The sequence below is a fragment of the Camelus dromedarius genome, unplaced genomic scaffold (genome assembly GCF_036321535.1).
Source record: "Camelus dromedarius isolate mCamDro1 unplaced genomic scaffold, mCamDro1.pat HAP1_SCAFFOLD_41, whole genome shotgun sequence".
In the NCBI taxonomy this organism is placed as follows: Eukaryota; Metazoa; Chordata; class Mammalia; order Artiodactyla; family Camelidae; genus Camelus; species Camelus dromedarius.
In genome coordinates, this window is record NW_026989840.1 from 1,060,724 (window position 1) to 1,088,167 (window position 27,444).

General features: G+C 41.7%; 1 protein-coding gene across 3 annotated transcripts in view; it reads right to left on the reverse strand.

Annotated features, from left to right (window-relative positions):
- The window catches only part of LOC135320905 (uncharacterized), a 140,321-nt gene that overhangs the window by 77,494 nt on the left and 35,383 nt on the right, over positions 1-27,444 (reverse strand). The window contains exons 16-20 of one of the 3 annotated variants that reach the window (XM_064484111.1): positions 24,298-24,520; positions 10,552-10,733; positions 8,332-9,997; positions 7,843-8,067; positions 1,045-1,168 (exon numbers count right to left, since the gene is read on the reverse strand). The gene's annotated coding sequence lies outside the window, so the exon portion shown is untranslated. Of the gene's footprint in view, positions 1-1,044; positions 1,169-3,159; positions 7,227-7,842; positions 8,068-8,331; positions 9,998-10,551; positions 10,734-24,297; positions 24,521-27,444 lie in introns of those variants that run through there. The other 2 variants (XM_064484113.1, XM_064484112.1) reach the window with 2 other exon arrangements.

Consider the following 27,444-nt stretch of genomic DNA (forward strand, 5'->3'; position numbering starts at 1 on the left):
CATTAATCCACCCAGAAACCTGGGCCTAACTCCAACCTACCTTCACAGACATCATTCATCCTTTCCTTTTTACCATCTAAACATGCCTAAAGTCTGTTCGTTTTTTCCCAGTGGCTGTCCCACTGACTGTCCCACCGCTCAGGTGGAAGCCACCAACACTGCACTCCTGGACTCACGAGGCTCACATGTGGCCCCACAGCCGCTCTCCAATACTAGACACAAAAGGGATATTGTCACTCCCGTGCTTTTATGACTCTTTCCAAACCTACTGTTCTTAGAAGAAACTCCAAGTTTTTCACCTGGTGAAGTTGTTTGCCATGAAACTTTGAGCTCAGGAACGGCAGGACCCCCCTCGTTCTTGGCCCTCCCCTTTCCCCAAGGCCCAGCCCTCTCCCCCTCAGCCCCACCCTCTGGCACAAGGCTGGCTCAGGAGGACCTGCTGAGCTACACCAGCCTGTATTCTAACCCTGGTCTTGAGTTCTTAGCAAACTGCTTCACTTATCCATACAAATCCAAGGTAGATTAGATAGATTTTAGATGTTGAGCTGGACTATTGATTTGGGGATTTTGCACTAGCAACCTGCAAGTACATTTTCTAATGATTCTGTCTTCTTAAAACCACACCCAGGTTTTAGTAGTATTTGTGGAATGTCTTTGGAGTAAAAGGGACTGTACTTTAACAGACTATATGTTTTATAACATGAACAACCCGGACAGGGTCACAAATGGAATCGCCTCTCACAAGTGACAGAAGACAGGTGAGAGGCACAAAGCAACAGGTCTCAAAGATTGTAAGAGCAAAGTTGTTTCGCCAACCCCCCAAAAATTCCTGAAAGAACGAAAAATTCTGAATTTTGAAAGTAAAAGGCTATCATATATAGAAATAAAATAAATGATCCTCTTCATCAGTGTTTCAAGATCTGACTCCAGATATTTTAGCAGGCCATACTGAATCCTAGCACAGAAAAATCAGATGGACTAGTGGTGAGTAAGTTCCAGGAAAACTGCAGTAATTCCTCCACTTGTGTAAGGACATACACTCACCTGCCGAAGGTGAATGTAGACTGCATTCTGGAGAAATTCGGAAGCTTCCAGGCTCCGCTTCTGGATGCCGAGGACACGGACAGCTTGGAAGCATGCTTCTAACTCAGTCACCGGAATTCTTACACTGCAGGGGGAAAAGGAGGCCCTCAGTCGATAGCAGAGATGTTCCTGTCGTGTATCACAGGCCGTGCCTCAGGGACTCTGTGCCTTGCAGCAGCCCGGCCCCAGGCGAGGACCCGAAGCGTGGCCCACCGAAGCAGGAGGTGCACTGTGCTTGAGAAATCCCATCCCCGATGGGGGCAAGAGGGGCTGGTGGGGTTGAGTGAACCTATAAATGCCCACAGAAATATGCCTGCATTCATTCAAGTGATACAAGCAACAGTAGCAGGCTATTTAAAAAAATTTCAATTTTCAGTGGAAATTTTGCCATTCCTTTCCGCTTGTCCCCTGCACTCTGAGACAGGCTTAGGCTCTCTCACACCTGCAGCTCTGAAGCAATAGTTGTGAAGTCATTTTACTTTGCTGCAAGTGTCCTCGCTCCCCGTGTCACTGTGTCTGTCCTCTCTTAACACAGTCGGATATCTTCCTGGATCTCTATCTGAGTTCCTTTCTCCTCCTCCTCAGATCCTGAGATAAAGGACAAGTGAAGACACATGAACAGAAAAGGCACTGTGGACTTGACCGAAATCTACAGTGACCCCTAGGTGAGTGCTGCCCACCCCTTACCTTCGATTCTCAAGGTTCTGCACAGGGTGACATCCAGCCCAGAGAGGTGGCCCAATTAAAAGCTATGTGGCTTGGGCACGGGGACAGGTGCAGGAGCTGGTTCCGGTGCCAGGCCCCTCCCCACGTCTGCTCCCCTCTCCCCCGAAGCCCCGCTGCCAAGCACTCAGGCTCCGTGATCTGATGTCCTTCTCTTCTACTCTACTCCAAACCCTTTTACTTTTCCTTTTTTCCCTAATTATCCCCAGCTGGAGTGATTTTTCAATCGCAGTATCTAAAAAATTTCCTGCAGCCGAAAATGAGGTCTCCAGATATCAATGCCCATATGCTGCCTCCTGAAGAGAGCCGCTGGCTAGGGGACCCTCACCAACACTCACGGGGCATCAGACATGTTCCAGGGTCGGCCACCCCCAACAAGAGTTTGCTGTGACCCCTATGCCCGCACAGCATCCCTGCTCACAAAAATATAGTTGGCCCACTTATCGGTTATTAAGAAGCAAAAATACAAAATTGCTCATGTTTCTTACTAAAATTATCTATGAAGCGGAAAAGGGAATTGTAATAGAAAAGAACAATTTTGACCCCATGTTAGGTCTGTTCCTTTGGCTTTAAACCTGTGCCCTGTTTTCTAGGCTCAGACTTGCTATCTCTGCACCATTTGTAAAAGAAAGTTGCCTTTAGACTGAAATATCCAGGACAGCCTCTTCTCCTGGCCGTGATCTTGAAGGATGCTAACTAATCTGCACTTATGTAGAGATGGCAAGTTGCAAAATAGAGAATAACTTTGTTTTACTTTTGGAGGTATTACAATGGCAACATGATTTGATCCACATGGACAGCTGCAAGAACAGCGGATTCAAAGGACAAGCAATTCATACAACAAGAAGTTTCCAACAACCAACTGCAGCCCCACCCCTTTTTAGTATAAAAGGAGACTCAATTCTGACTTGGGGAAGATGGTTCTTCAGGACATCAGTCTGCCATCTTCTGGGTCTGCCAGCTTTGCAAATAAAGTCACTATTCCTTGCTCCAACACCTCATCTCCCAGTTTATTGGCCTGTCATTTGGTGAGCAGAATGAGTTTGGACTCGGTAACAAAATGACTGCATTGGAGGTAGTATGTCTCCACTCTTTCCTCGTTTCCAATATGTAACATGCACATTATTTATGATCTAGTGCAAATAATTCATCAAAGACAACCACAAAAAGAAACTATACTCACCCAGCTATCAACACTGAAGTCAAAACCTGTCAATTTTATATGCTGTTTAAGAACACAACCGAAAAACCTAACATAGGGAGTCGATTACACGGAAATAAAATTATTTCTACTCCTTCAAAACTTTTTCTTTTCTTTTCTATTTTATTTTGTTTTGTTTATTGAAAAGAAAATAAAAGTCAAATCATTTTATTTCACGTATTTTTGTTATAGCTACATACTTTAAATACTACAAAAAGACTTATATTGCAATAAAAAATTGTTCATATATTAGTATAAAGATATATACACAATCAATGGGGATTAGGAAAAGAATGGACATTTACTAAAAATCCACTGCAATCCAGTCTTTTACAAGCATATCATGGAATATAAGCTCTATTATCCAGGGAGCCTCACCCACATTCTCACTACTGAGTCCCTTAGTAATCAACCACTAGGTCACCAGCATAGAACCATGTGATCAGTATTTTAGGAATAAATGAGGGAATTAGCTCATTCAATTCTAAAACAAAAACCCTAAAATAAATACTGAACTTATTTACGGATAAAGAAAATTTGTCCCCAAAAAAGTAAAGTTTCTTCCTCAAGGTCACAAAGCTAATAACTGGTAAAGGTAAGATTTGAACTCATCTGCCTGATTCTAAAAACTAAGGTGGAAATCCCATTCGACTGGGGAGTGTCCAGCTGCACAGCCTATCACCCTATCTTTGTTCAGAGCTGGCCTTAGACAGCCTGAGACAGCACCCCATTCCTGTGGAACTCGAGGGCAAATGATAACAATAAGGATTTTATATCCAGCAGTTTCTAAGATCTCATGTATATAAACTGTCAGCAGGTCAGCAGAAAATCTCTGGGAAACATGAGTGGGTCCAGACCTTTTTGCTGATTAGAAACTCAATCTATCAGGATAGAGTGACCTTCCCATGAGAGGCCACATGGACATAAACTAAAGGCAGCTGAACAATGGAAACTAGCAAGACCCCGGAACTCAAGTAAGGATCCCTGCCATCCCCCACCCAGTTGCCTCTTCATCCGCGTGGACATGAAGACAGAAGACCCGGGTTCTTGTCCAAGTTACACTATCATGGATTCTCACCCATAAAAAGGTACGACTCTATGCTGTCGTAAGTCCTTTCCAACTCAAATATGATGACACCAATATCTCAGCAGAATATCTATGTCTCCACTTCCCCTCTTCTAATAGGAGTCTATTTCTGTGGACACAAAGCAGAAATCCAATTTAAAAAACCATGCAAGAAGCCAGGCGAATTTCTGCTTAAGAGACTTTGCTCTCACGCTCAGTGAATGAAAACTCAGAAAAAGTGGTCCTTCTCCCTCAGCAAATGGGAGGTAGCCTGATTGTGTGTGTGTGTGTGTGTGTGTGTGTGTGTGTGTGTGTGTGTGTGTAAATCAAATATAATCATGTCTGGGACGTGTACAGATTATTTTTAATTTCACTGTAATTTCATGGGGATGAGCCAACATTTAAAGTAATTTGAATGTAGTGTTCTGAGACAGACTCAGTCTCTTTTGGTGGAGGAGGTGAAAGGGGAGAGTAAAGGAGGAAAGAGGTAAATGAAGCAAAGAAATAAGAATCCTGCTAGGGAAAGGCAAGACGTTAATTTTGTTCCTCATTGCATCACATACAAATTAGGGACTGGCTTTCCCCCGATGTCTTATCGAGCACTGAGTTGCAGAAGAAGAGGCGACAGCCCATTTCTCACTGAGATTGTGACTGTACGTGGCATCTTATAGACACAAATCATTTACCCTGATCAAACACTCTAGCAGCAGGCTGTAATTCTCCTGTTTTGAGAGACAAGAAAACAGGAGTTCAAAGCGGGTAGATAACTTGACAAAAGTCAGAGGACCAGTAAACAAGAGAGGATGAATTCAAACTCAGATCTGAATGCAGAGTCTCATCTTCCCACTCCCAGGGCTGGAAAATCCTTAACACACAGGCTCCCCAGCTCCCCTGCAGTGTTCCTGGCGCCAAGCATTTCCCATGGTAATGGTCTCCAGTTCTCACAGACACAGTGCTCTGTGCAGCCAATGACCTTGATCAGACCTTGATCATCTACCTGCCACGCCCACCAGGCTTCACCATACAGGCAGGAAAGCTGGCTTTCAAGTGCATACAAAGCCACCCTTGGTCTAACCTGGGCTCTTCTGTGGCTTCTCCAGCCTAAAGGCAGCCATGAAATTGCTCACAGTTTGTTCGTGAGCCACACTTCCTCTCTCCATCTGTGTCCCCACCTATACTACTTAGCTATGAACATTTTGAGAATCTTGGAAACAAATTTTAAAAAACAGAAAAGAAAGGATTCTGGAACAAGTACTTAATACTTACAATTTTAAATGACAAGTTACAAAGTGAGTATTGACAAACCGAATCTTCCTTTCTAAATGTCAGTTTTAAACATTTAAAAATATAATAGCAAAAAATTCTCACTTACAAAATTAACAAAAACATAAACAATAATCTGGAATAAATTCAAAAATAATGCCCATATTCTAAATGGAGAAACTTCAGGACTGTACTGAGGGTTAAAGTAAGAGGTATGAATGTAGAGACATAAACATATTGCATGGAGAAAAGCAGTTTTGTAAAGATGTAAGTTCTCCTAAGAATAATTCAAAACTTACTAAAAAATCCCATGAAAATTCCAATCTGATTTTTTTTAACTTGAACAAAATATTTTGGAATTCTTCAGGAATAATAAAGTCATAATACTTGACAAGAAAATTTGGGATGGAAGAAAAGAATCAAAAAAAATCAGACTGCCAGTTATTAAATAAATTTTTACAACATGTAAGATATGGTGCTGGAGTAAGGAAAGGAGATTGACAGAAGGGAACCATGAGCTCAAAAAAGACTCTAGTGTATGTAAGTATTTTGTACAGGTGGGATTTCAAATCAAAGAGAAAATTATGAATTCGATAATTGTCCTGGGACAGAGAATCACCTGGAAAGAATAAATTCTACTCCTGTCATAATGACCACAAGATAAATTGCAGATAGCGATGTAAATATTAAAAAGTACTAGTAACAGCAAATACAACTCTTTGCTCTTATTAACTCAACTTCTCCTCACTATAACATGTACTATTATAATCTCCATCTTAGAGATTAAAAAATACCTACAGAAGAGATTTATTCCATTATAAGAGAGTATTTCTAAGAATAATGTCAAAGATAAAACCCATAAGGAAGACATTTACTATCCTAAGAATAGTTTGAGCCACAACAAAAATCAGAAAACTTCCTGAACAAAATGAAAGGAAAGAAATGACAAGAAAAAGCTCTGTGATACATGTTGATGAATTCACGAAGTTAATTTTCATAACATACAAAAAGCTGTCACAAAGCAACAAGAAGCTCCCTCACTTAAATGTGGGCAAAGGACAAAAGGAATCATTCATTTTAAAAAAGTCAAATGACTAATGAGTGAAAAATGCTCAAAACTTCACTGGTCATCAAATGCAAAAAAAAACAATGAAAAAGCACTTTTGCTTATCATATTGGCAAATATTTTTAAGATAATCTAGCTAGTGTCCATCTGTGGGAGAACAAATCATGAGCGACTTTTTCAGAGGATGACATATCAATGGATTTGTAAGCTCTGAAAAACGTACATACACACTGACTCAACTCCACTTCTAGGAATCGTTTCCTTTAGGAAAAAAAAATCAGTCCAAAAAGATGTACCCATCAGGGCATTTACACAGCACTGTTTACAAAGGTGGGAAGAAAAACTGAAGTGAAATCATATCCAGCGATAGAGAATTGGTTACATAAGTAATTGTGCATTTTTTCATTCCCCAATGGAGAAGGAATTTCTAGTCACTTGAAAGGAGTCTGTGATGAATGTAAATGTCACATCCAGGGACTAAATTTCCAGAAGCCTTAACTAAAGGAATACACATACAAGATCACAGGAAGTTCTGTACAAGAAGGATGCAACTCAAACATTCTTTCTGACAGTGGAAAATGGAGAAAACTTAACTGTCCACCATCAAGACAATGATGCGGTAAATCAAGGCGAGCTGCGGGCGCTGAGGGAGCCGGCGTTTCGCCGTGGTCCAGGGCCTTGTCCACAGCAGTCTCGCACCAAATGTTTCCGTGGACAAGAGACGACACCCGCACATCAGGAGACCCCTCCAATCTATCTGAAAGGGCCGGGTGAGTCTGGAGTGGGAGGACGTCCATGATATACCCCTGAGTGAATAAAGCGAGCTGCAGAAAAACATATAGTATGGTCTCATTTTTAAATAAAGCATATATACACACACCTATATATTGATTTCTCATATGTGTATATATATGTATCTCATAGGCATAAAGGTCATGAAATATATATACCAAATTTTCAACAGCTTTTACTCTCAGGAAATAATGAGAAGGGAGTTAGGGGCCTTCCTGTACCACCACAGTTCTCTTTTCAGTATTTCAGTTAAGTACACTTGGAATTTAAAAGTTTATTTAAGTCCGAAGTAAAATGGACCATGCCTCCATAAGACAGAATGCTACACTGGTCTTTAAAAATCATGCCAGGGGAGATAGAATATTGTAGAAAAACATGTAATAAGCCGAATGGAAAATGGAGGTCTCCGAACAGTAAACAGGGACAGAGTGCTCACTGGTTTTTATGACAGAGATGATACACACTAACGAAAAGAACAGAAAATAAATGTTAAATTGTTAATTATTATCTCTGAGTAGAGGGACCAGGATAGAATCTTTTGCCCCTTTTTTCAGACATATTATATTAAATGCACATTATTTTTCATCTGAAAAAAGCATTTTTAGACGTGTAGTACCACTCAGTGGGGAATAATACATGAATACTTACAGAAACAAGTAACTAGGAGACACCGCAGCAGCGCCACACAATGTAGAACGGGCAATCCTGATTAACACCGCTCAGTTACATAAGGATCCACAAAGTGAGAGCACCTGCTGTAACAGGGCGTGGTCCCCTTCTATTTGTCAGTTGTGTCTTCAGGGCTGAGGCAGTTCGGAGCACGGCCAGTGTCAGTTCCGGTGTCTGGATGGATGCTACTGGAGGTGAGGGCACCTGCAAGCAGAAAGGAAGAACAGAAACAATCCTCTGCCTTTTCTGTCTTGTTTCTTTGTTACTTTAAAAGACAGGCATAAATAAGATAAACTGTGTATCTCCCCTACTGAAATTTCAGTAATGAAACCGTTTTTAAAGGCTTCAGAGCTTATATTCTGTCTATAACTGTCTTTTCAACAAAGAATCATATTTATTAAATGTTAATTAACTCAGTTAATTAACTCCCTGTTGAAACATTCAAGTAAAGAACATGAAAGGCCTTACGTAAAAGAATCAAACCTGCAGTGACTAGCTCAGCTGTCTTGACGGCAAAGCAGTCAGCCCCCACCATCCCATGGCCCTGAGCTCCTGATGCTGGTAAGAGAGCACGCTGCCGCCTCAGATGGAGAGATACTGTGAAAGCATTTTTTGAACTCTACAGTACTGACAAAACATAACTGACAAATCCCAGGCTCCTTTGAAGCTGTCATTTTTGGTTTCTGGCCAACCCCAGTCAATGAGCAGAACCACCCCATTCCCGAGTCATGGGACTCAAGTGGGAAGAAATTTTGTAGAAATTTCCAGGTACAGAATGTAACCATCTATATGTAGAACTCTGACAAAAGAAAAGATGAAATACTCTGATGTTGAAGACACTCAAAATATTCTCCTAAGCCTTAGTAGCTGGAAAGGCTGGGCTTCTCCTCAGCCACTTATTTATTTCACAGCCAGTGAGCATCTCCCACAAACCCTGTTAACCTGTGTCTGCTGGGAGCCTCAGGCACACTCTTGCTGTCGATCTTATAAGTCACAGGGCAGACGCGTGTCTCTCATGCCTGCCACCCTCACACAGGCTCGCCTCCTAGCCTCACTGTCTGAACTTGGTCCCATTATCTCACCTGTTTATTTGGTATCTGTTCTTCTGTAAGCTGCCTGAAATGCTATTTGGAACAAGTCAGAAGAATGAGTGGGTAGAGAAATGGACAGTTGGACAGGTGAGAGGTGGGCAGACAGACAGAGAGACTCCAAGAAAAGGGGAACAAAGAAAATTCCCTATGCAGAACCCTCTTCTAGTCAGGGAAGAAAACCGCCACGGAGACGTGTGAAGAGGCAGGTGGCTTAGGGCTGTTTCCTGGATTCCATGAAAAGTCCCACCAAGAGAGAGGGTAGAACAATAAATGATAAAAGAAAAAAGCATGCATGCTTGAAAAATATATCCACAATATGTACTTTCTAAAGAATAGATTCAAATCAGCAGGGCCCAATTACACAATCCTTGGGTATTTACAGAAATGAGAATCCCATCTCCAAATCACAAGGCATTCCTTCGGAGCACTGAAAGTCCACACGGGGCTGTTATAAAGCCTTCACCACAAAAGCTATGCTCTCCTTCACTTACGAGGAATGAGCAGCTATGCTCGGGCTGCCCATGCGCATCATTTGCACCCTACAGCATCTCTATGGGGGAGGGACGCCTAGCGAGCCCCATCTCTGCAGGACAGAAAACAAGCCCGGGAGAGGCTAAGCCGACCTACCAGTTCTCCATCTCACAGGACTGGTCACTCCAGAGCAGGACTCGAACTCGGACCCACGTTGGTAATCACGGTACTACCGTGCTTTGTGTGCTTTTTGTGTGAATAATACATTTGTTTCTGGCATGAAAGTATATTTAATAAATGATCGGTTGTCCTGTCTATCTCATTTGCTCACAATCAATCTTTATAGTGTTGAATTGTACTCTTTTTCCGTGGAGAAAGGAACGGAACGAGCGGGTGTTAGAATGAGGTGGGGCTCCATTCTTTATCTGTTACCTCATCTCATCCAAGTCCCCAACCAGGGAGAAGGAGCAAATGTTTTCTTCATCTTTTAAAGAGAGGGCTCCACTGATGGTGACTTAACTCCAAAACCAAGTCTGGGGAAAGGGCACATTCAGCAGCCAGAGCATTATCACCTGTAGGATGGCAAAAACAGCTCACAGGAGGGCTCAGGGGGTCACCCTGATTTAATTTCAATCGATAAAACAATAATGCACTCTAAAAATACTAGCATGCAATGGATTGGCTCTTTCTTGACATCTAGCAAGTTTCCACAGCCCACATGTAAAATTATCGTGAACCAGTGAAAGGAAGTGTCTACAGACAAGAAAAATCAATGCCACAGGTAAACTGAAACCCAGGCTGGAGGAAAGGAAGAGAAAGGGCATAGTAAAGAAGTGGGGAAAGGCTGGGGAAAAAAATCATCACACGGACTCTCAAGCATCATCCAACAAGCATATAATCATTCGAGAGAGAGAGTTACTGAGGTCCTATTCTGTGCAAGATTGTAGAGCGGGTGAAGCAAGAGCGCAGTGACCATGGTGGCAGCAAGTGGCGGGGCTCAAATACACTTCTGATCCCGGTACCTGGCACAATTGTCCTCAGTATAAAGGCAAAAAAAAAAAACAAAGTAAAATAACTCTGTAAACTCAAAGCATTGTTAAAAAAAAATTAAACAATACCTAAATACCTGGACAAACCACACACATTGCTGGATCAGAAGACAGCGCTTTTGGAATGGCAGTGCTCCCCAGAACGATCCGTATATTCAACGTGGTCTCGATCACAATCCCTGCGGTCTCCTCTGCAGAAACTGACTAGCTGCTGCTACAATTCATATGGGAATTCGAGGGTCTCAGTAACCAAAACGTACTTGAAAAAGAAGAACAATGTGAGAGGACTTGTAATTCTCAATTTCAAACCTTACAACTGTATGTCTAGGTGAGATTAGAGGCCATTTTAAGTTATTAATGTGTTTATCCGTATTTTCTAAATTCTCTACAATGAATATAACTGTTACAATAAGAAAAATAAAAAGTAAGGTATCTTTTAAAACATGCACACTGATTCATACATTGGGAAAAAATATTTTAACTATAAAGAGGTAACCAAATATCTAGTGAAAAAGGACTACTTAAAAACAAGTGTGTATTTACATTTTTCATAAATTGAAAACTGAAAAGCACAAACACATCAAGTTTCTAGGGAGATCGATGCAACATATTAATAGTTATTTTCAAAAATTCTAATTGAACAATGAAAACTCAAGAAAGGGAAAATCGCGATTGACAGCCAAATGCAAACACATGGAGAGCAAAGGCCTAGAAATCACAGTTCCTTTAACTCTGATACTAACTCAATATAAGAGGAAATTCCTCCCTGTGGGGACAGTGGAATCCCATGCATAAGACAGGATACACAGTACAAACTGCACTAGAATCTGGGGTGATTTTCTTAGAAGAATTCTAAAGTTACAACATTGCTGAAAAACTATAAAAACACTGAAAGACAGATTAAAACACACAGTCATATATATTATATAGAAACATATGAAGTCTGCTCCCATGTTGCATAGAAATACAAACATATTTGTTCATTTATGGGCACTGAATATTTTATCCCAGGTAGAATATTTCAACTAAAACAAATAATCAATAATACACACCTCTCGTCAAATCTACTTGATAAGGTACTCTGCTATGTAACCATAATGTGTCTAAGATAGATCTAAAATTAGTGAAAAAGATCTTTGTATGGTTTCTTGAACTCTTCTCAAAATTCCAAGCTTAATTTTAAAATAGATCTGAGCAGTATTTCTATATTAACTTTTCCCTCGTGAAATGAACAGCACAGTCTGTTGTCAAAATTCTGTCCTTACAATGATTCACGAACACTGTATCCTAACAAAACTGCTGGACAGCAAGGCACTATCCAGACACTGTGACCAAACAAATGAAACACAAGGAAGACAGTGACCCTATTCTGGAGGGCTTACCGTCTGTGTCAACTCTGGGGTTCTTATTTGATTGGTTTGATTGGGTAGCAAAATAAAATCAATCAAGTACTTTCTTCTTTAAGCATTCTGTAAGTCATGACTCTGTTGTTAGTGTCATGAGAAGGAAAGACTAAAGCAAGACTTCATTAGGTCAATTAGCAACAGCCATCACTGGGGAGTGAGTAATAAAGAAGTTAACTGATAGCAATGCTTCTGCCTACATGAGACCTAAAATAAACCTACACTGATCTCTTTAAGGAAAATGAGGAGATGAGGCCCCAATGAGAAAAACAAAAACTAACAAGAAATCAAAAAAGTAAAGACTTTTTCATTAACGATTCCAGGAAGGAGTGGAGCATGGTGGTGAAGAGCACAGACGCTGGGGACAAACATGAGGGTCTGAACTCCCAAAGCACTGGGTAGCTTTGACACTGATAAGTCAGTGAAATTTTCTGCAACCCAGTCTCCTATCCATAGACTGGGGACAACAACAGCACCCGTCTCCTAGAACTGTCCTAATAATTAAGTTATTTTATGTATAAAAGTTTAAATAAAATACCTCAGATATTAAATATTACCCCAAAAGGACAAGGTAAACTGAAGGAAAGGACAAGGAAAAAGAAAACAGAGGATAAGGAAAAAGGACAAGGAAAAAGAAAACAGAGATAAATTGGAGTTCATCAAATTTTAAAACATTGCTTCAAAGGACACCATCCAGAAAGTGAAAAAACAACACACAGCAGAAATTTTTTCAAATCATTTATCTGATAAGGAATTTGTATCTACCAAAAAAAAAAACAAAACAAAACAAAAACAAAAATAACCTCCTACAACTCAACAATAAAAAGGCAACTCAATTAAAAAATGAATAGAGGATCTGAAAAACATTTATCAAGGAAAATATACAAATGACCAATAAGCACAACGAAACGATGTTCAATATCATTAGCTGTAAGGGAAATCAAGTCAAAACCACTAGGAGAAACCGCTTCACACTCACTACAATAGGTTATAATCAAAAAAAGAGTAAAAAGCACTAATGAGGACACAGAAGATGCAGAGGACGCAGCCGTTGCTGGTGAGGATGTAACACAGCCTGGCCACTTTGGAAAAACGCCTGGCAGGTCCTTAGAGAGTTGAACATTTGGTTTCTGAATAACCAGGCAATTTTGCTTCCTGGGCACACACGTAAGAGAACTGAAAACAAATGTTCACATAAAAACTCCTACAGGAATATTCACGGAGCCATTACTCATCACAGCCAAAAAGCAGAAACAACACAAATGCCTATCACGTGATGAATGGGTAAACAGAGGGGCCCAGCCATACAGAGGAATATTATTCAGCAATAGCAAAGCATTGAGTACTGACCCAGGCCACAACGTGGACAAATATTGAAAACGTTACTCAGTGTGAAAGAAGTCAGTCACAATAGATGCTTCCACTTACATGAAGTAACTCGATTTACATGAAATTTCCAGCAGAGGCAAACCCACAGAGAGAGAAAAGTGGCTCCCTGGGGCTGTGGGAGGATGGGGAAGATGGGGATGTCTGCTTATGCGTAAGGAGCTTCCTGTTGGGGGGATGAAAATGTTCTAAGATTGAATGGGATGCACAATTCTGGGCATAGAGTAAAAACCACTGTACATTTTAATGGGTGAATTGTTATTAAAACTGTTAAGAACGAGAGCACCTCGGGCCAGTACCTTCCCATAGTAAATGCAAATTGCTAAATTTTATTACAGGAAGAAGAAACTGCCCTCAGCATGAAAGCAGGAGTTCAGCAAATGTGAGTTAACCGAAATTGGACAAGAGCATTTCACTTGAAACAGTTACTGAGTGTACACAAAATATTAAGACATGACAAGGAAAATCAGTTTGACATCACGAAGAAGCATTCTGCTTCAAATGCAGATCAAGGATTCGGCAAGCCCAGCTGCTAGAAATGACCAGAGAAGAAACCTGGTTCTTTAAACAATCACCAGAGCCAACAAGGAAATAGTGGTGAGGAAAGCAGGCGGCCGAAAATCTGGAACAGTTTGTTACAAATAATTTCTCCACTGAAAATTCAAAAATAAAAAGAAAGTGATGTAATACTGTGTTGACCTCACGTGAATGGGCTTCCTCCGGTTCTCGACAGTTTTGTAACCCCGAATGAGAGACTCAGGAGAATCAGAATGGTTCCTGGGAGTCCCCAAATGACTGCCCACCAGCACGCTGACCACCATCACATCTGCCAGGGTGGAATTGCAGAGAAGAGACCAACTCCTGAAAGGCACAGGAAATATTGACAAGGGAAAAAAAGGCTGATGTCAGTCTTGGGACAGAGGCCCTGAGAGCAGAGGCCAGAAGGCTGCAGGTGAACTGGAGTGGCCCTGGGGCAGGAAGGGACCACGGGGGAGCAGATCTCAATTCTCTTCTCTCTCTCCCTCGGGTAGGAGAGATAAAGTCTGCATCCTTCTCACCTGGAACTGTGGGTTCTGGCTGGCAGAAGTCTTACCGACATGGAATGAATGACTCAAGACTGTGGAAAAAGGAAAGAAAGCGAGAGGGAGTAGGGAGCCAACTCCAAGAGCCTCTCAAATCCTCCCATATTTATTGTGTATAATCAAAGAAAATAGTCTTTAACAGTTGTGTGATAGTAAACAGGAACTTGGGGAAAGACAGGATGAGACAGAGATTGTAGAATCCACAATGAGTAAAAAGGCTTAGTTTACCTTTAGGGGAGTCATGGGGAGAGGGGAACAAGATAAATTCTTTAGATATTCATTACAAAGCAGACCACCAGTCCAGCCAGGTCCGTGTTTTGGGGATAATAGACTATCTAACAGCACGCACGCCCAGCATTTATAGCTGAGGGCCTGGGTCATTGCTGTGCAATGAACAGAGTGCTATCTAAAACCTCAAATATGCAAGCAAGGCATTGTCTCTGCTTTTTATGGCAAGGAGACAGGAGTGAGGATGCACAGGTGCTTGCTTGAAAGCAGTTACTAAGCACACTTTTTCTTCTTAAGGTTGACATGCGTCTGGTGTCTGTTAAATTTGTTAACCCAATCATGGGCTATCACATGGAACCATTATGGAGGACACCCTAGGATGACAAATCCTGCCTCTGCGTCTTTTCCTGCCAGCTTCGGCCATTCCAGCAGGGTCTAGACACATCCCTGAATAACGATCCCACAGAACCACCCAGACTCTTAACTCCTGGTGCTTGGAACTTAATTTTAGCTCTACACAACTTAACATAGAAAAGTTTCAGAAATAATAGATATTATATTCTTTTTATATCTCATCATAGAACTGATTTTTCTGATTGCTCTAAGCTGTTTCTACTTGGTAAATCACCTAATTCTGCAGGTGAATTCAGTACTTTCCATTGCGCATAACTAGACAGTCTGGGCCCTCTGACTTCTATTGGTCAAATAAATACCGATACACCTAATTGATTTCATCGTTCATCAATTTCAGCCTGGAGGTGAGGGAGTGTCACTCTGTTCCTCAGCCCACCCTCTACTCTATACTCTTCAGCAACTCAGGCCTCCTGAATACAAAACGTAGCATCTGTTTCCCTTCACCTACACTTTCCACAAACGCAACAGGAAACATCAGCCTAGAGAATGAATTCAACACAAATGTTAAAACAAAAATCTACAAACCTGAAGCAACTCCATCTCCGAATCATGATACACAATGACATGAAAGTACGGGTGTCAGGTACAAAGCACGCGTGAGCCTGACCACCTCATTTCTATTCTTCAAAGGAAGGAAGGTTTTCATGTTTTTTATTATCATTCTTTGTCATTGTTTCTGATTAAGCCAAAAAATAGTTTATGAAATAATTAAGCACTGAAATAACAGATTTTCGCTGTATCAATTACAGAAGGCATTCAGAGGGGATAGGAAAACCCACCTATGTAAAAAATGCAAAATTTCTTCCCCTGTTAAGAACACGTATACAAAATGCAACAGAGAATTCAAATTCATGTGGAGAGGAGCAAAAGCCACAGAATCAAACAAATTCATTACTATGAGTCAATTCAAAATTCACTGGACAAACATGCTCAATGCATTCAAAGAATTTTAAAGGCACACTGCAAACCATTCACTTAATGATCTACAGGCTAGAGGAAGAATTTCCCTCTTTAACAGACAACAGAATTCAATAGGTTGCCCCACCAAACGAGGACCAAACAACAATCAGGTTTTTAACAGTTCTGATAAATCAGCATGTTCTAAACATCAAAATCCAGAAATTTTAAACATTCATTCACACCACAATGAAACAAGCACTTAAAAAAAAAAACAAAACAATAACCCGAAGAAACTAAGCACAATTATCATGTACCTGGATCAATGGGAACTTCTTGTAACGCTGGAAGAAAGAACAGGCTATAGCCTTTTACTTAAAAAATAAAACTACATTTAAAGATAATTGCTAAAACACATTTCATCATTCATGTCGCCTTGAAAAATCTGAGGCACTCGTATCTGATCAGAAAAGCAATTCTGAGTAATAGTATGTTACAATTCAGTGCCAGTTTGCTTTAGTAGAAAAAAGAAAAGCTACTCTTTCTCATCCTGCACAAAGTGTAAAGAACCTTCCTGCCTCTATCTCCTCCTATTTTCTAAGCTCATTCTCCCCAACCCTTCTGAAACAAGTATGAGAAACTTTTATACCCACCAATATGCCAAATGACAAAAGAGTATCAATTTATTTGTATAAATATATGCCTACACCTTGAACTGGAAGAGAAAGGTATCAGAAGGCTATATGGAACTTATTTCTACCTTCCTGAAATCACACACACACACACACACACACACACACACGTTCACAGAGACACAGACATGTACACACTGAATTACTGGGCAATTCACAAGCTGAGGACTTCCAATTTATAGAAGATAACTTTGTAGTTAGTTTAAAATACAAAACTGTCAGCTTTTGAAAGCCTTCATCATCTGCTAAATCATCCAAATATCAACGAGACCCAATTAGCCTTCTCTGTAAAATATAATTTCCCATGATGGCAAAACAGACCCTAAGTAGTGGATCCAAGACTCGTGTTTATCACTACCTATGATCGTTTTTAAACACATAAACAGATTCAGAAATTATGTCCCAACAACATTTATTCTTATTGAATTAGCATATGTATTCAATTGTCTATACAGAAAATAGGCCCATGATGGGGTTTAAGAGCTATTTTGTGTATTGAAATATTTATTTTTAAGTTCAGACAAGGAGGGTCTGTATTACTCAGTTGTAGAACACCTGCTTAGCATGCACAATGTGCTGGCTTCAGTCCCCAGTTCCTTCATAAAAATAAATAAAAATAAGTGCTTATTTAAAAATAAGAATAAATTTATAAAAAGAGTAAATGCAGACTAAAAACCACTGCAATCTAGGAGCCATAATTTTAATAAAAAACAAGAGTTTCTATCAAATATTCACTATATGACAATCACAGAGACAACCACAAATCGCCCCTGACAACCATCACGTGTGATTCTCAGCAACCCTACTAAGTAGACACCGAAGAGAAACCCAGCATTGCGGATGAAGAAACGGAGCTCGGAGGAGCCGGGGACGCTGACTGTCCTGCTCCCCGTGACACCACGTCAGCCCAGGATGAGCGCTGACAGAGCTGCACTGAGGGGACACCCAGCTGCACGGAACCTTGGTGCACTGGGGAGTCCCAGAAAACACTCAAAACTGTTCAGTGAAGAACCAGCTCAAATATATTACATTGTGCCACATCCTTTAAACAGGGAACATGACTGAGACCTTTTTGATGCCTCTGTGTCCTTTCTGCCATTATCAATTATTTGCCCTCTCAGCATGCCCAGTCATGAATTGGACCCCATATGAAGTGCACTCAGATGGCAGAGCTTTTAAAGCTGTTTTATGAAGTTTGTAAGACTCTGTCTATGCCTCACACAGGCGGTCATCCATCACTACTCACCGGTGTGGATGTACCACATGAAATCACACCTTTCTGCTTTTTAAAATCCCTCCATGTAATCCAGACTTTTCAACAGCAAAGAAGCAGCTCAACCAGTAACAGTGGATAGCTTTTCACCAAATGGACTCGAACAGCCCATCGGAATACCTGGAAGCCCTTTTTTTCTATTAAACCCACTTCCAAGGACTTCATTATTTTCTGATTTGTGGACTTGGCCTCTGACTGGCCTACTCTGAGAGCTCCCAGCCTCACATCCGGGGGTGGGAGAGGACCCTGCTGTTCGGGAAAATAAGTGCGGAAGGCGGAAATCTTCCACCCAGGTCCACACGGGTAGAAGTGCCACAACGTGCTCAGAAAATATACCGTCAGCAACACTAGGCTCCCATGGACTGATGTCACATTAACCAAACTCATGAGAGACTGATGCAAAGAAACCAGAAATTGAATTTATTAATGTAACAGGAGATGTGAAACTACGAACCAGACTGAAATATCAGAGTTCAACTATGAGTACAGATTCTCCTCAACGGCCCAATCACGGGCAGGCAGTCACATGGAAACCATGGACAGAAGCAGAGCAGGAAGGGTTTCTAGATTAACTCAATGGACTAAATTTCTGTTATACGAACAGATCTGCTGCCCAGAAGACATTTAACGCCAATCACGGTGCACTGTCCGTGGACAGTGGCTGAGACACGACTGTGAGCACCTGTGTAACTCTCCTTTCCCTGTCCTTTCTGGGCTAAGTGATGCACAGAGGTACAGAGATCCAGGGATGCAGATACCTCTAAACACCCAAAGCCCATCCCTGGGAGCCTGGAAACCAGACAGCCAGGGTTTAAATACCAGCTCTGCCACTTACTAGCTCTGTGACCTTGGCCAACTTACTCTCTCCGTGCCTCAATTTCCACATTGTAAACCTGGGATAACAATCAAATCTCCCTTACTCACTTGTTGTGAAGATTGAAGGATTCATTTCTGTAAAACGCTCAGAAAAGAATGTAGCACATTTTTGGTGCTCAACAAATGTGAATTTAATAAGAAAGTGATTTACAAGTCTCCCTACTAATCATCTTCTGTGTTTCATGGCTAGTCTGAGTCCCAAAGGAAATCCTTATTTCCCCTCTTATAAACTCTTGGAGAGCACCCTTCTCTTGCATCTCACCACCTGTTTAAACTGAGAGAAGGGATGCCTCCTCCACACTCCTCTGGTCCATGGAGAGTGCTTCCCCCTTCACACCCCTGACCCCTGGCCAACGGCTAGCACTCTTCACAATAACAGATTGAGGTGTGAGTCCGGAGAGACAAGCAGGGCATATGAAACCTTTCCTTTCCCTCCAGTGTTGGCCACCCTTGGGAAGCACCCGGGATGCTCAGCTCCATGGCAGGGCAGCCCTGTGCAGGATGGGGCAGATCATCTTAAGGGAAGGCTCGCTGTGGCCCAGAGTTACCTGGGACTGCGTGAGTCTCTAATTCTGGGACACAGTATCATGACATGCATTTTCCCACAGCCCTGAATTTCATGGAGAACGTGGCTTCATCAGTAATAAAGGAGACATTTATCGCCTGTCTGTTCTTCTGTGTCATCTCTCAGTTGGCTGCTGGAGAAAACATGTGTATAAGTATTGGGTCCACTTAAGCCCCAATATATATGAAGTACCAAAAAATTCTGTGGCTTAACGTTGGTTCAGGGCGACTGTGTAACGGTCCTGACTTTGCTGATGCTAAATTATGGGTATAGGAACTATGGAACCTCCTCAAATATCTTTCATCATAAAACCAGCTTTTCTTATTTTCCTGTTTCTTAGTAATTGCCAAAGACTGTAAAATGATGGCTTCATACAAAACAGGAGCTAAACTTTATGAGCCCTTTGACATTCCCACTGTGCTAAACAATTTACATAATTTCTAATTCTCACAATTCTGCAAAGCATATACGAGCATCCCCATCTCACAGACGAGGGAGAAACTCAGAACAAACTGACTCAGGCTCACGTGGCTCAGTGACAGCGTGTGCACGCAAACCCAAGTCAAATCACTACACCCCTTCTTCTATGTACAAAATCACCTCCCACCAAATGACACACAGCGGCTGGGTCAATACTCAGGGAACTCAGTACACTTTTCAGCTTTAAGGTGCTCAAGAGGCCGCTTCTAGCTGCTTTATAAAATCCCGGCTCACTGGTTGCTAACACTGGAATAAAAGACCGATTTTGCCATTGTTGCACAGCAAGTCTGAAATGTTCACAGCGAGATGACAGAATAAAACAAAGATATAGGCAGAATAATTTTTCCAGGTAGACAGACATAATGGACATTGTGCTATTCTGAAGCACTAAGCAAAGGAATCAAAGCAAAAAAATATTTGTTAAGCCTTCTTTTACAAACAGGAAAATTAAGAATGTATGAAGGTGCAACAGCGCCTCCTATGGCTAAAAAGACCTTCCAGGTTGCCGGGAAAGATGCAACACAAAAATTGCTTGTTGAATCAGAAACAAGAATCAGATAACTAAAAGCTTATGTAGCACATACTGCAGTTTGCTTCGGGGAAGGGAGGGGTATTCAGTATTTAATCTGACATTGCTAATACTCTTGAATATAAACAAAAGACACAGGCTCATGGAAACACATCTTAGAAGAGGAAAGAATCCAGTCCAGCCACTTCATTTTACAGGAGGGGAGACTGAGATCTGGGATCTGTCCTTCCGGCAATCAGCAGCAAAGCTCTCTCTCCTAGGCCTCATGTCATGCACTGTAGCAAAAACCAACAGATCTGTACTAGACCTCTATTCATAAAAGTCACGTCTGTATTTTTCCAACAGTAGGTAATCTAAGTATCTTGCAAAATACTTCTCAAAGAGCCAGGGAAATCATACAAGTGTATTGAAATACAAAAACTTTTATTTGCACATTAAAACAGCATGAGCTTTATTCTATTAAAAAAAGTGACATGTCAAATCAATGTTTTGATATTTTAAAACCTATTAAGCATGCAGAAAAATAAATCAAAATTTCTTTAATCACAAAAGAAAGAAGCTTATTCCCTTAAAATAATCAATGTGGATTTTTCTAAACTTAATAGTTCTGGTCAGATTTCTACGAATTTAAATGTCTGAGTGGATGGTTACACGGCAACATGAATTCTGAGTTGTAACAACACACATTCTGTGTAAATAATCTTCAAGGCCATCTGCTTAAGGTGATTTAACTAGTCCCTGTCTCACTAGAATGATACAGATTTCATTAAACCTTCATACTGCACACACACACAAAACCCTGAATCCTTGTTACTTTAAGCCATATTCATATATTCATATATATGCATATTGAATATGCATCAGAAACAAGCCACCCTCTTTAGTATTCAGAGTTGATCCTTCTAAACTATCTGTCCTTGTGACAGCATATTTTTACTAAGCAGCTCTTGGGTGCTTCGTATACAAGGCGTCTACATCTCACAGTCAAACAAGGTAAACGGCATCACTCAAATTTCACAAATGAGGAAATGTACTTAAGCCATGAAAACAACTTACATATTCATCAACAGGAAAGAAAAGAGTAAAGATTTTACTTACAATATTCACTGACAAAACTTTCCTCCATACTAAGACTACATAGAACCAATTCAGTCTTTGTAAATTTTTCTGTCAATAAGCACCACTAGAGAAAAACAAGCAACATCATTAGCAATGGTTGGACTTTCAAAGCCCACTCCTATTTTGCACTATAATCATTTTTAATATTTTGTTTTTAGTGTTTACAGAGCACTAAAATAAAAAAATATAAACTTTTTAAGCCATTGCCTGAGAATGCAACATTTGTGAAAATGTACAATTTCAATTTATGCCACTCTGTCTCACATTCTCACTGGTGTCTCTCCTTTGAAGGCTTCATCAAACTGAGACCGCTAAAATCGTTCACTTATGGACTCACAGGAGTTCGGGAAACCACTCAACACGGGGCTGATCAGAGGAGACATTGAGAAAGCATCCTGTGCAGCCTGGGTTCCAGCCCTGAGTCTGCCAGCGCCAGCTGTGTGAGATTTTGGACAAGCTGCCCCATTTCTCAATCCCTCAGCTGCAAAAAAGGAGACACTGATGCCTACCCTTAAACACCTGCTATGAGGTAAAATATGAGGAAAGCATTTTAGCCTTAGGGAGGTGTCCACTCAGAGCAAGCTTGGTCATTATGATGATGAGGATTACTTTTAATAAGTTAAGGCAGACAAAAAATTAGAAATCACCATAAAGGAGAAACATTTTATGTCAATGAGCATTTACTTTTGAAAGGATTGCAGAATGTTTTATAGAATTTTTTAATAAACCAAATTTTGTCCACTAATTATAGATTTACAGGTTCATGGACATGTCTCCAGAAAAAGAATTAGAGGCCTCTAATCTCTGAATACTAAGAAAGAAAAGTTTAAAAAAATCACGGGGGAGATTATACCTCACTTGAGAGAGTATGTGCTCAGCATGCATGAGACCCTCAGTTCAGACACCAGTAACTCCATTTAAAGACTTTTTTTTCAAGAAATGGAGAATTAAATAAAATTTGGAGGAATACAGAAGTTGTTTAGAGACTCAACTCAGATTAAAGATGGGGGAAAAATATCCATTTCTCATAGGAAATCTTGAGAACTATGTAAACCGGATCTGTGTTGTCTAATCTTTTAACATTACTCATGAATTCCTATTACCAAGTCTTAAAACTGCCTGATAACCCACAGTGGTGATACTGATCATAACAGCTGCCAACACGGATCGAGCTCCGGCTAGGACTGCTCTGTTCGGCCATCTCGGCCCTGAGGCCTCACCAGGCTGAGAGCACTAAATTTTGTCATTCATGAGTATCTCGTGTAAGTCCTCCCTTTGTGCTCCTCCCTCTCCCCTCACCAGCCCCTCTGAGGGAAGCACTGTTATCATCTTCCCCACCCGCAGATAAGGCCACTGAGGCACAGAGACTAAACCTGCTCCAGGTCACATCGGCATAAAAGGACGTCTATATTTCTGCTGTTTTACTATTGACAAAGGAATCTGAGATATCAATTCAAGGGAGACTGTTAAATAATCAAGTCTGTCAGGTCTTCACCTCAAAGAGCAGATAGTATAGATTCCTGATGTAGGATGAGGCTGCCGCCACAAACTGACTCAGCTTGAAATTAATATCCAAGATGAAGCAGCGGATACACGTAAATATTCACGATTGTCAACTCCGCTCACGGGTCTGGGCCCTTCACTGCCTGAACGGGGGTGAAATCCCCACCCCTGTCAGGGATGGAAGCGCGGCTCTTCCCAGTGTCACCCAGGCTTCACGGGCTGTTTCCCCCCACAGGCTCTCCTCAACGATTAAAAATCTCTCAAGATTTTTACACCATGCAAAACTCAAAGACATTTCTGCAGATAGAGCACTTCCTCAGGCTTAAAAATTTTTTGCTTACACTCAGCAAGGGGGAAAATAACACATGACTCTGCAAAGTCTCTGAGCCTCACCACTCACAGGAGTAGAATGGCCTCAGCACAAGATGACTCTTCACGGATGAGAACAAAATAAATCCGCCCCCAACCACAGGCACTCCCAGAGACAGCGCTCAGCAGTTTTCTGCACACTCACGGTTGTGCAGCCCTCACCACCATCTATTTCCAGAACACTTCATCACCCCAGAAGAACACCCCTGTCACTAGCATTCACTCCCCAAGCCCCCTCCACCCATCCCCTTGCAACCATCACCTGCTCCCTGCCTCTGCATGTGCCTATTCTGAGCATTTCAGATCACTGAAGTCAACAATATGTGGCCGTTTGTGTCTGCTTCCTTTCACTTAACGTGCTGTTATGAAGGCTCGTCCATGTTGAAGTGGTATCAGCATCTCTCTCTTTTTTTTTTTTTTGAAAGTGTTAAAGTTTATTAGAAGGTGGTAAGTACTATCAAAAAGAGTAGAGAGGAGCATAAGTGATTGGGTTTCAAAGGGAAAAGGGCGGGTTGAGCAGTCAGGGTGGACTTCCCAGAGCAGGTGGCTTTTTCATATTCCCCTTTATTTATTTTTTCTTTTTTATTCACTCTTACGTCTGAATAATGTTCCACTACATGGAGATACTACATTCTGTTCATCCATTCAGCAGCTTTGTACGGACGAGGTCCAGAAGAATGAGTGTAAGAGGTGACTAGGCAGGGATGGCATTAAACAAAGGGCAAGATGTGCTTTGAAAAAAAAAAAAAGCCAACAAACAGAGGCACAAGGAAATTCAGCGTGTTTCTGAGAAAGTGCATGCTTGCTTCAGCATGACTGCCGTGCAGGGCTGGGTGGGGGGATTGACAGGAGACACAATGAGGGAGTCACCTGAGAATATTCCCCATGCAAGCAGCTCAGCCATTTCTCCTCCTTCATCCTGTATTTTAGAGCCATTTTTGATAGGTTTTCTATTTCAAGTAACAGTACTTTTTACACATCTGATCATCTGCATCAGATCACCTTACCTCCAAGCCACAGAAAGTCATTCACTGACTGGAGCAGCTCCAAGACATAACGGTGATGGACCAGGGAGTCCTGCAGCATCCCGGCCTGCAGGCACAAACCCCCACATGTTCCATGGTGATGTCCGGAAAGTAAAATGCATGGAAATATCTCACTGCTTGTGCACGATATCTGCCCCCAAATTGCCCCAAAATCATGCTGGCAGAGCACTACTGAGCCCTCTCACTACAAAAAAAAAAAAAAAAAAAAAAAAAAAAAAAAAAAAAAGATAGAGAGAGAGAGAACAGAAAAGAAAAGAATAAAGCTAAGTAGGCAAATTTAGGGTTTTCCATTGAAAACCAGCAAGCATCACTGCCAGTATCTCAGCTGGAATGGTCCTGTCTTCAAAAACCACTGCGCAGTTACGTTGCAAACGTGATAGACATATATGTATTCCACGTAGATGATATTACAGTAGGATTTTTTTTTTGAAATTTCCAGTTGCAACATTAACACAAGAGAGTTTATATTTCAGCTTTAAAAAAATCAGTTATCTTCCACTTTCTTAATTTTGAACCTATTATTATTTTATAAAGGGTGCTATGCTGCAAATTATAAACCAACTGTTTGGCTTCTGCCAACAAGAACTTTATGACTTCAGTATTTCAGAGCAAGATTTAATGATGCTTTGAGAAGTGGGGCCTGGGGCGCTCACTAACAGCTCTTTAAATACTGACAAGGATGTGCTATTTAAGTAATGCAAAGGCTCTAACTCTACATTAACTCAGAATCCAAAGAAACTACACCAAAGCCTTACTTTATCATTTTTAAATTTTGCTATTCTTTTGAATATTAAATTTCTTAAAAGATAAGATTTTTTTTTGAGAAAGACAGCAGCTGTATTAAATTTCCTCTCACCAAGAAAGCAATCTTTATCAAGAATAAATACCCCTATGGAAATCCAAAAGACGGGACGTTTCTAGCTAAGTGAACATGCAGATCTCAACACAAGCCTAAATCCTATCAGATCTCACTCGAACGAGCTCATCAAAGTCCTGGACTACCCTGAAACTTAGCTCTTCTGTTCCAAATGTTGGCTGAGCTAAGATCATCACACAAGGCAGGGAAGAAGAGAAAAGTCCACCTGGCTGCATCCGTTTTCTTCCAGCCACAAGGTGCCGCTAGGGGGTCACAGTTAATAAGCCCTCCCCATGAGGAAATCCGGCATCCACACTGCCCCTGCCGTCCCCAAGCAGCCCCGACGCCCCTCTCCCACTGGTGGCCCCCCAGCCTGTCAATGGTCTTCTAATGACCCTCCCAGTTGCTGGCACTCTCCCCCTCTTCCCCACTTCACACACACACACACACACACACACACAACACACACACACACACACAGCCAGGACAGCCTTCCCAAAGCACAAATTTGATTACATCACCCCCACTTCAAACCCTTCAGAGGCTCCCTGGTAGAGTTCTAGCCCCACCCCCGACCCTGCTCGCCCACCTTCACCACAGTACCCAGGTCCACAATGACCTCAGGTGCCCCCTGACCTGCTGCTACTTCCCACTTGCCTCCAGGCTCATTTTGACGGTTTGTCAAGGAAGCCTTCCTTCCCTCGAACCTCTGCCCTTTGGGTTAGGTGCCCCTGCTGTGTTCCTAGAACATTCTACGCTAAGACAACTTCTGACACTGCTAAGCTCTCAAGAAGCAATACATTTTTCTTACTACTGTGAGTCCACCCTCTCTCCCCTGGACACTCAGAATTGCATGTGTTATGAATAAATGAATGAAGGGGTGGGTCTCAAAGGGACGGGCAGAGTTGCTCTCGCCCACCCCGACCCCTTCTTTCTGTAGAACATCAGAAACAAAACCAGGAGTACCTCTCCTGAGGGTCACTTTCTGCTGACACACTTCACTGCCTCTTCTGTGTCAGTTCTAGTAAAAAAGCAAGCTCCTCCAAAACCTCCAACCCTAGGCCCACTCCAGGGTCCTCCCAAGCAGGGGCACCCTCCACCCTGGACCACACAGTGCACTCTCCCCGAGTCCCCACCCCACAATCCTCCAGGCCTCTACCCGGGCTGCTCCTGCCACCTGAGTCACCCTCTTGATTCCTTCTCTTGGCTGACTCTTACTCTGTCCTCATAACTGAATGTAGAGCCCATTTCTTCAAGGAAGCCCTCTCTGATGATGTCCTTTAGCTCTTGGCTGGGCTCCCTCTACAGCAGGACTGCTTGGCGACCAACTGGTGTTTGTCCACCTGCTCCTCGGAGACCATGACATCTTGGAGGCCACGTGGGAAAAAGGAGTGAGACGACAAGAGGGGTGGGAAGAGCAAAAAGCAAAATCACAGCCCAAGTCCCAGATTCAAGGATTCTGTCTCAGAAGAAAAGAATAAAATATTTCATACGTATGTCATTTGGCTATGAGTTTTGTGGCTCATGGAAAGCAAGAGGTTGGTGTTCTAGTCTAAAATCCAAGTTACATGCAAAGAAATGTACATATTCATATCCAAAGGAAACCAGAGCTGCTCAACAACAGTTTGCAGTTAAAATCAAAGGAACTTTGATAAAGGCAATCTCTCTCTCTCTCTCTCTCTCTCTCTCTCTCTCTCCTTTTTTTTTTTTGTATCATATAGCTGTAGAAGTATTTGTGTAACTAAGTGATGGCTACAGCCTATGATTCTGCACTAGAGTGTTTGGGGCTGAGGAAGCCCAGATTACATGCACTGTGTAAATACAATCACACCAACACACTGACAGGCGCCCTAGTGGCTAAGCTGAAGTTCCAAAGCAGACAACCTTACTTTGCAAGACAGCTCTCATTAGAAATTAAGGAATGCAATATTCTGTATTCAATTACATACGTTATATGGGCCATTAAGCGATAGTGCATCTTGTCTAATGAAACCCCAAAATAAATAGTTAACGTCGATTTTCTCCATCTGACCCTTCTTTGCTAACTTTGGATATCAAACCCTCACTCCATACGGAAAGCTCAGATCTACGCTGCAGCAGGTTACATCCCGTGGAAGAAAGCCTATCAAGGGAGAACTGGAGAGTTTCCCTTCAGAAGCTGCTAAGTCTGGTTTTGCACCTGTACGTCATTTGCAACCACGTCAGCGTCAAAGGAGTAAGACCTTACCTCTGTGGGGCGAAAAGCACTGCGG